General features: G+C 35.2%; 1 pseudogene; it reads right to left on the reverse strand.

Annotated features, from left to right (window-relative positions):
* Positions 1-1,476: 1,476 nt before the first annotated feature.
* On the reverse strand, positions 1,477-7,314 carry LOC126821441 (uncharacterized; annotated as a pseudogene).
* Between the last annotated feature and the right edge of the window lie 2,424 nt (positions 7,315-9,738).

The raw sequence follows: 9,738 nt of genomic DNA on the forward strand, positions 1-9,738 counted from the left end.
TTACGATCCGATATGTGACAATATCGAAAGGAACCAAGATCTTTAGGTTATAAACATGCATTTCAAGTTTCATCAAAATCGAATTAAAATTGTGACCTCTACAGGGTCCACAACCTTGATATACCATATTTTTATACTATTCGCGTACAAGCGGCGGCCATTTTGTCCGGCAATTTTGGTACGATTTTCACGATATTCGAACTCAACCTTCCTTACGGTGTAACGGTGATATAATCAAACGGTTTTTTAAATCGGATATTAATTGTGACCTCAAGAGGGACCACAAGCTAAAAAAGGCAATTTTTCGGACAATCAGGGTCCATAACAGGAAGTTACGATCCGATATGCGCAAATATCGATGGAACCAATATCTTTAGGTTATAAACATGCATTTCAAGTTTCATCAAAATCGAATTAAAATTGTGACCTCTACAGGGTCCACAACCTTGATATACCATATTTTTACACTATTCGCGTACAAACGACGGCCATTTTGTCCGACAATTTTGGTCCGATTTTCACGATATTCGAACTCAACCTTCCTTACGAAGTAACGGTGATATAATCAAACGGTTTTTTTTAAATCGGATGATAATTGTGACCTACAAAAGGTGATTTTTCGGATAATCAGGGGCCATAGTTCTGGTAGTTACGTTCCGATGGGCGCACATCTCGAAAGGAACCAATATCTTTGGGTTATAAACATGCATGTCAAGTTTCATCAAAATCGGTTCAAAATTGTGACCTCTACAGGGTCCACAAGCTAAAAACGTGATTTTTCGTACAATCAGGGGCCATAATCCATGAAGTTTCGATCCGATACATGCCAATATCGAAAGCAGCCGATATCTTTTGGGGGATACACCTATATTTCAAGTTTCGTCAAAATCGGATAAGAATTGTGACCTGTAGGGAGTCCGCAAACAATTGTGGACGGACGGACGTCCAGACATACGGACGTCCGGACGGACAGGGGCGACGACAATATACGTCCTCATAAAAATGTGGGCGTATAAAAAGGAGATTATATAGTTAGGGAGTGCAAAGAGCCAACATCTTATAGTATGTATTATTGGAATAATTCAAGTTTTATTATGTAATCTGATGAAATTTCAAAACAATAATGATTTTTACTTTCAATGAAATGAAATGAAATTGGGTTTAACGTCCTTCTGTTCTGTTCCAACTGGGCTAATGGAGACGGTTGCTTTCAATGGAACATTTTTGAAATTGTTGTTTGAGTTATGGTTTGGATTTTATTTTCAATAAAAAAAAACAACACTTGTCTTATATTCTTTCAGAGTATGTTAAAAGGCTCATTTAGTGTACAGCGGAAGTGTGAAAATCAAAACAGAACTGCAATTCCTTTGAGAGTCCCACCTCCATTATGCTCCTGTTATGTTCATCCACTAAAAGATGAAGCAGTGAAGTTGAATACTTCACGATTACCAAATAAATAAGTTTAAAATTTCAGAATTAGTTTTTTATTCGTATAAATCCTATATAATCCTGTGATGGAAATGTTTCTCTAACCTTTGTCACAACACAGGAAGGCAATGTCACACGAACTTTTTTCCCCAAGGTATCCCCAACACCATCTTACAAACTGTCTATATGTAGTGTAACGGCTGCGTCTGTAAGAAAAAGATACCTGTATACAGCCAGGAGCATTATGTTATATTGGCATATATATATTTTTCTTTAATGTAATTGATAATACCAATTCAAATGAGTATACAGACAGATCAAGGCCTTTTCCTCCAGCAAGACATATTTATTTAATTTAATTTACATACTCTGGTCCTGTTTCTTCTGTGTCACCATATTGTTGCCTGTACTGTAGATATGCAGTTTCTAAAACAAAGGCATTCAGACAGGCTGGGTGAAAACCAGGGTGCTAAAGATGGCAATATAACCCCTGTTCCTCACATTTATTTCCAACTAAATCAACTTCCCTGCAGCAGATAATATCTTGTTCTGTTGGTATAGTGGTACAGCTGCCACAAGAACACCTATGGAATAAATGATTTGTTAAATGAATAGACCCCCCCCCCCCCCGAAAAAAGAAAAAGATAATAACCTAAACCTAAACAAGGACATGGTAATCAGCACTAGCATAAGTAGGCCTATGGTAAATATTCCTTGTGCATTTTTGGAAAGGTGCCAAATTTTCACATGATTCGCATCACTGTGCTATTGTTTTGAAACAATAAAAAGTTATAAACTATGGAAGCTTATAACTACCATTCATAATTTCTACTTTTCGCCTCTTCAAAACACGGAAGTCAAAAAGTCGAAAAGTAGAAGTTACGACAAAATGTGAGGCGAAACACGCTTTACAAGCCAAAATCAACTCGAAAATAGGAAATTAAGCAATAACACACAGCAATAATAGCGCCCCGCGTTTTTTCCTAATTTCTTATTTTCGACTTGCATTTTGGCTTGTATACCGTCATGTCGACTTTCGACTTAGTCATATTTTTGTATTTATTGATGTCAGTAAGAAGGCACCAACACGCTATACAAGCCAAAATGCAACTCGAAAAGTAGAAATTAGGAAATTAACACACCACGCTATTAGCGACGTTTCGACTTTTCGCCTCGGAGGTTGTTGTAGTCTCAGTTTTCCAGGTCGCATTTGAATACGTGCAATCAGGGCTCACACTGTATTCCATTCTTTTCCGTCAATATGGATAATAATTTTTATATAAAAAAATGTTCATATTTTTTTTCCGCCAACTGGGATATTTTATCTGCCAAAAATGTCTGATAAAAAAAACACACCTTAGGCTACAACAATTTAATTTATTATATAGGCCTATTATAAAACAAATTTCCCGTACCGATATATACAATATACAACAACATACATGGGGATTGGGTGGTCTAGTGGTTTAACACGTGCGCGTGAAATCACAAGGTCTGACATTGATTCAAGTCGTGTGGTTTCGATTCCCCGCTTAAACATGACAAGGGAGTACCGAGTAGGGTCGTTTGTCCAACCTTGTGGGTTTTCTCCGGATACCCCAGCTTCTATCCACTGCTAAAGACCCCTAAGTGCAAACGAATTATTGAACTGACCAGTTTGTGGAAATACCTTCTTTCATCTGCATCGGTCGTAGTTCCCGTATCCCTGCCTTCCTCTTCTGTTTCTTCATCAGAAATATACGACTCGAATTGATATGGTTCTAAATTTCTTGCCACAAGATCGGCTTGGATTAATTGAATAATTCTCTGTCGGAATCTGACTCGGACGATGCAATATCATGATGGTCGCTTTCCGATTCTGAAATGCTGTCGCGATCCATTGTTGATAACGCGGCCATAATGAATCAAATAATGCTAACTCGGACTACGTCACGACTATTTTTAGTAACACGGAGTATACTCTCTTCCGATCCGCGGACAGGTGATAATTTTGGAACTTTAACGGATCATATCTTTTAAACTATTAGACTGATGTTCGAAAAATAAAGTTTTACATTATTTTTGGACAATCCGAGTTCCGGACCCTTTCTTTAATAAATAAAAATAAAAAGAATAAAATAATATTACAAAAAAAGTTGTTGTTTTTAGTGTAAGGAGGATAGAATACGATTTTTGTATCCATTACCTATTTATGAGATATCTACATTCTTGTAAACCAAACTAGTATTTCTGATCCTGGATTGAAATAATGATAGTTGAACCAGTTATTTTATAGTATGAATATAACTATGGAATTTTACTCAAAAATGAATCCAAGGGGAGATAAGTATAACACCTTGTCCATACAGGGTAAGGAAATGAAATGAAATGAAATGGAGTTTTATTTATGTCCTAGTGTTCTGATCCTATACTGGGCTAACGAAGACGGGCATACGCCATACAGTGTGCTATAAGGAAAATTTTGCCCGGGCAACGGCACTAAGGCCTACTCTTATGAATTCCAACTGCCAAGGGATCTTTACCTCGGTTTTTCGTCACATCCAAACGATTAGACAGCTGTCCTTGGCAGGCTCTCCGTCCTGCACCACTGACAAGGGGAATCCACGTCCGAAAATCCCGATAAACTCCCAAATTCCGGTGATTTACGTGAAATAACATTATCAAACAGAATCAAGAAAAACCTAATATTTATATCGAAAACTTATCACACGATTCCAACATCGGGGTTTCGGCTATTTTCTTTGATTGACTGAAAGTGTGTTTTAAATGGTGTAACAAATAAATAAAAAAAGATGAGGGTAAAAACAATTATTTCTGATGACGGGTTTTAAAGCTCGCTATGATTACATTTTATTTAACTTGTCAATCAAGTGGTAGTGGAAGTGATTACCACGAACGGGAGGTATGTACGTCAAAACTATCAACCAAGAACAGATATGACACCTGGTTCATTTCATCTCGTCAAAACTTCTATTAGCAGTAGAAAGGAAAGTGATCAAATCGGGTTAAAACTGTATTGCTACTTTCGTTTGAAGTTGGTTCTAATATCATATCTCATTATATCTATCTCATCTCTTAATTCGACCGTTAGGATACAGCCGGCGGTGGAATCAAGTCAGCACGTATTGGAACTTTTGGAGTCAATAGTGAACCAATACCAAGATTGTACGAAGAGGAAATTCAGATCTCAAAAGAAGATTTGATGTCTTGATTCGTCCATAGAAGAAATTAACAAGCAACCCCATCAATTTAATTATTTGAGTACTAAGTGCCTTATCTAAATATCCCTTGCCTTGTGGTGACCAGTCGGTGAGAATATATTTTGTTAACTGACTAACATTCTTTCAGCCAGAGATTTTATCTCATAAATAAGACAGCGTTCATTGAAACTGTATTTGATTGTTATTTGTGTTGCATATTCTGTACATATCTGCCTACTATTCACATACCTTATCATTTGCTTAATAAAGACGAGAGTATCCTCGTTGAAACATCGCTTAGTATTAATTCAGTAATTGTATATCCTTAAAATTGTACCCTGTGTTAAAACAGATATAGTTAAATAGTCATTGACTTTAGAACTGGTTGTTGTAAAAAGTGAAAAGCTTAGGTATTTACGTGCATGGAAAGATATGTTTACCAAAAATTAGTAAAATACACTGAGTCAGACAATAAAGCTGTGTGTATGACATTTGAACATTATGTTATTATTGGTCGGTTTCCGTTCTCCAATAGACTGACTATATGGCATTTGGATCTCATCAGGTCGGATGTATTAAAATTATACCAGGGAGCGAATAACGCTATAATAATTGGCCAATGGCGACACTGAAACCGACAATAGCTAATGAAATAGACATCAACGTGAAACAGGCATGATATGATTGACATGTAATTGAACAATTCCTGTTGTATATTTCAAATATTTGTAGTATAGGGTTCTTTGGGTGTATTACTGTCATTGTTGGCATATAGAGAGACGATGGGGTGTAATTAAAGCTTCCCAGCAGGACACCTTACATTTCTCCAATATTGTTTGTTTATGTCAATGGGAGCTATCTAATGTGACGATCATTGGCATGCACTACCCTCCATGTTATAGTTACCTCCACTAGCCCGAGAGCAAAGTTATGAAACATATATAAGTTCAAAATAAACCAATATGCCACCTTTACTGTTATATCACTGGATCTTTGTTATATTTTTGTATATACACAAATCAGTGTGGGCCAAGTAACATAAATCTGAATGTGAGTTTAATCACTTTTTATTTTACGATACACTTATTTACCGCACCTTATTCGTAAATACAAGAGATCATCAAAATATATTAGCTAATTGGAATAACTCTTTCGATTTCACTGGCTTTTATAAGGTGATTTGATTTGGATAGCAATTTGTTGAAATAAGATAACACCGATTTTGTGTTCCACTGTCGACACAGAAAGATGGAAATTAAAGGGTGCATGGCTGTATTTTTTGGAACCTTGAAATGGACGAAAATAGTTCTAGAAGCACATATTAATTGTAATATGAATGTATGTAAAGGAATTTATATTCAATTTTTGAAAACAATTTTGAAATTTCTAATCAATTATGTTCCTTGAAATACGTGAACAGTTCAAATTGAACGGCAGTCATTTACGCCTGCTTAGTCCATTCTACACGTTTTTTTTTAATTATTATTTTGCCGTTTGTGAATCAGCCTTTACTAATTACTTCCACATTGTTTTGTAGAGTGTGTTTTTTTTTTGTTCATCCCAAAATGGCCCCCGAAACCATACAATACACTACTCGTGTACTAATCATAAAATGTTAATTGCGCCTTAAATATTGGATATTAGGATCCCATATATTCACGGCAAGGTAACAGCATCAATATTGATTGAAATTAAATAATATTGAATTCTAATTCGTGTTTTAATTTCTAGTATTATGGAAATATTGAGTTAAGAGATTTAGCTCCTTTAAGTAAAATAAGTAATAAAAAAAGAAGCTGTTTTCAGCTTATCCAACAACTGATTTAAATTTGATTATTAATATTCTGACGTTAGCTAAACTTTGGCCACCATACAGACATAGTCAACGCTTCAATAAAGGGAGGTAACTTGAGCAGATAAGTTTGTAACGACCAAAGCTTCAACAAAGGAGTTTTATGGGACATGGACATATTCCCATAGAAAGTTTAAACTTTAAAAAACCTGGACTTAGTTTGATATTACATACTTGAAAATTGCTATGAAGATTTCAACATTTACCTCTCATAAGAGAAATTTCTTGGTATAAAACCGACGTGAATTATAGCATCAATCTATTTTTCAACATATGTATTTTAATAAGTGTCCTTAAAGACCCTCAAATCTTGAAATGTATTTGGTTTTGTTTGTGAAGTGGAAACTCACACGGGAGGTATGTTTTGGTGTGTCATACCCACTAGATCTAAACCATGCAATATACATCCCCGGTGAAATCTACGAACGTCAGCTGTTCATTTCACTCACATTTCCTCTGTAACTGTTAATTAACACGACAATGGGTTTCAATTTCATTTCTGGAAATTCAAGCGAGACTTCTTAGACATGGGGCAACATATAGCTTGCAGTCGGTTTAACGTCTGTGCAATCTATCATTACCACTTAAGCTTAGAGTGTCGAAATTATTCACATAAATCTCCCAGTCATTTTCTGTCAGAGAATGAGGCAATGTTTCCGGTGAATGTTGGTAGTGTAGTTAGAAACCTCCCCGTCCTCGGTCCTGAATGATTGTGAAATTATGATCTGATGCCGATGATAGACATGATTCGTCTAATGACGTTTTTATTACCTCTTCTACATACTATACGATGTAGGAATCTTTCTCTTGTTTATGTTTCTCATTATATGCCATGATATATGAGTTATTGTTCGTTAACCAACGTCGGGTGTGGTTTCTTGCGTATTATGTTCTTGTTATAGATCCCAGATATATTAAAATACAGTTACAAGAAGTAGTCGAGGTTGATTTATGTTCATTTATAAATATTTGTAAGTATTTTCACAATAAACCATTATGCTAGAGAGAAACAGGTAGCAAGCATTGTATCTCTTACACGTCATTTATTATATATTAATAATCAATAAACATTTTAGAAGGTTATCAATAAATTTTGCACAAATAAACATTTTTACAAAGCTATTTTTAATTTATTTTTGACAAATTTATTTTATGTTCCAAATGTACATATTTTGAAAGGTGTAGCGATAAAGCATTAGGTGAAATAAAAAGTATTCAATTTATAATACAAAATGGGTAATGATAATAATAATAATAGTGTACATTTGTAGAGCGCTAAATCCATCCAAAAGCTTGCTCAAAACACTGTGAGAAAATAATTATATACAGAGTGAGGGGAAAGTCTAATTCCCGAAATAAGCAGGTGATTACACTTGACTTTAATTAAAGTCATAACATTGTCAACTCTATCATTTTGATAAAAGGTTATCTGGAAGTCTCTTCCGATTATTAAAAGACGTACTTTTGTATTGAAAAGGTGCAGATTTCGATGAATTTAATCTCAAATTATGTACATATCTATTTTAAGTTTTATATGAAACGAATAATATCTTTAACACGTTTTTTTCACTTCGTAATACTAGATGTAACTATATCAAGGTTGTTTTTTTTAAAAAAAAAGAATTTACTGATTACTTCAGTGTAGGAATGATCGTGTGCGGATATTCTTGGATTTGTTTTGACTTTTGGCCACCCTACCCTTAAAACTTGATCCCTGTTTTCAAAAGATTTTTTTTACTAAGTCACGTCAACACATCGCACGTGAAGAAATACGACATATGTCACCAAGACTAAAGACTCGATCAATCAGTACCACCTTGAGTGAACACGATATGTGTTTTGGTGTTACAATAAGCAATTGAAAACAGAATTCAATACCATACGTTTTTGCTTCACTACAAGCTAATTGTTTTGAATAGCGGTTTTGAAATGTTTTGAAAATGTAACGTGGTGCCACCCTGTATTAAAGTATACTTATTAAGATCTATTTGAATATTTTTATACTCCCTTTTTTAGACGCTATAGTAGAAATATACTAAATGTGCAGGTTTTGAGAAAAATGTTATTCGAGGATAAATATTAGATGTAATAAGCTGTTTATGTATTGGCAATTTATTATTATTTGTATCCATATAATTATGTTATTATTTACTTTTAATAGTAAATCAAAAGTCAACATACAGTTCAATAACAGCTGGCTTACAAATTTCAACTGTTCCATCTATTTTCAAATCAGCCTCTTTTAAAGAAGTTTACACAAGAAAAGCCTTGAACAGTATTGAACATTTTCTAATCTGTCTTTTCTTTTCAAAGTTCCCGAGAAATCTGTTAATATTAGATTATTTGAACATTAGAAACCAACAGCCTTTTCTACAAACTGCCATCGGCCTACACAGGCATCGTTATGGTACCCAAAACAACCCTTAACAAGTCTTGAATCATATAAGGAAATCAGTTGAACTTTGGATATGCTCAGATTTATCAGCTTCATTTGAGGCTTTGCTCATAGTTTTGCTCTTATATAGGTGTAAATGGTGTTTTTATGTTGTGTGCCACGGGGCTCTGTTTTGGGCCCAGTGCTGTTCAGTATGTAGGCAAGGCAGCTCAGTCATTATTTAAATGAACTCGCAATACGTCATCACATCTATGCTAACAGACTTTTTTTTTTAATATGGCAGATAATCAACAAGCCGTTGACTACGTTTCTTCCGCAATCACGAACGTAAAGACCTAAACCCTTTAAAACTAATAAATGATACCCCCTCCGTCCCAAATCCATATTGATTGGCGCTAAAAGTCGACAGTTTCGAATATTATCATTCGCCATGCATATCTGTAATACAGGGTGACCCCCCCCCCCCCCAACACACACACAACACCCACACAAACACACCCACACACAAAGAAAAAAAACAGAACCCATAAAATTTTTATTAAATTTTACAAAGGTCTAGCAAGGACTTAAACTCCAGTCTGTGTACGACCATTCCCCAAAGTTTCAGTTATCTTAGTCGCCTAGCGTAAAAGTCGTGTTCTTTCCAAAATATGCTCCAAATGGCCCATCGGCGTTGGAGGCAAACCTGCAGACGTCGCGCAAAATTGTCAATTATTCGAACACATTCGTTTTTGGGGTTTTCTCTGATTTTTGCTGTGATTGCTGTCAGTTCACCAATCGTTTGAGAGTTGTTCCGGCAGCAATCACAGCAAAAATCGGGGAAATTGACAATTAGCAATTTCTTGAAATTTGCTGGACCTTTG

Source organism: Patella vulgata, chromosome 5 (genome assembly GCF_932274485.2).
Source record: "Patella vulgata chromosome 5, xgPatVulg1.2, whole genome shotgun sequence".
NCBI classification, from domain to species: domain Eukaryota; kingdom Metazoa; phylum Mollusca; class Gastropoda; family Patellidae; genus Patella; species Patella vulgata.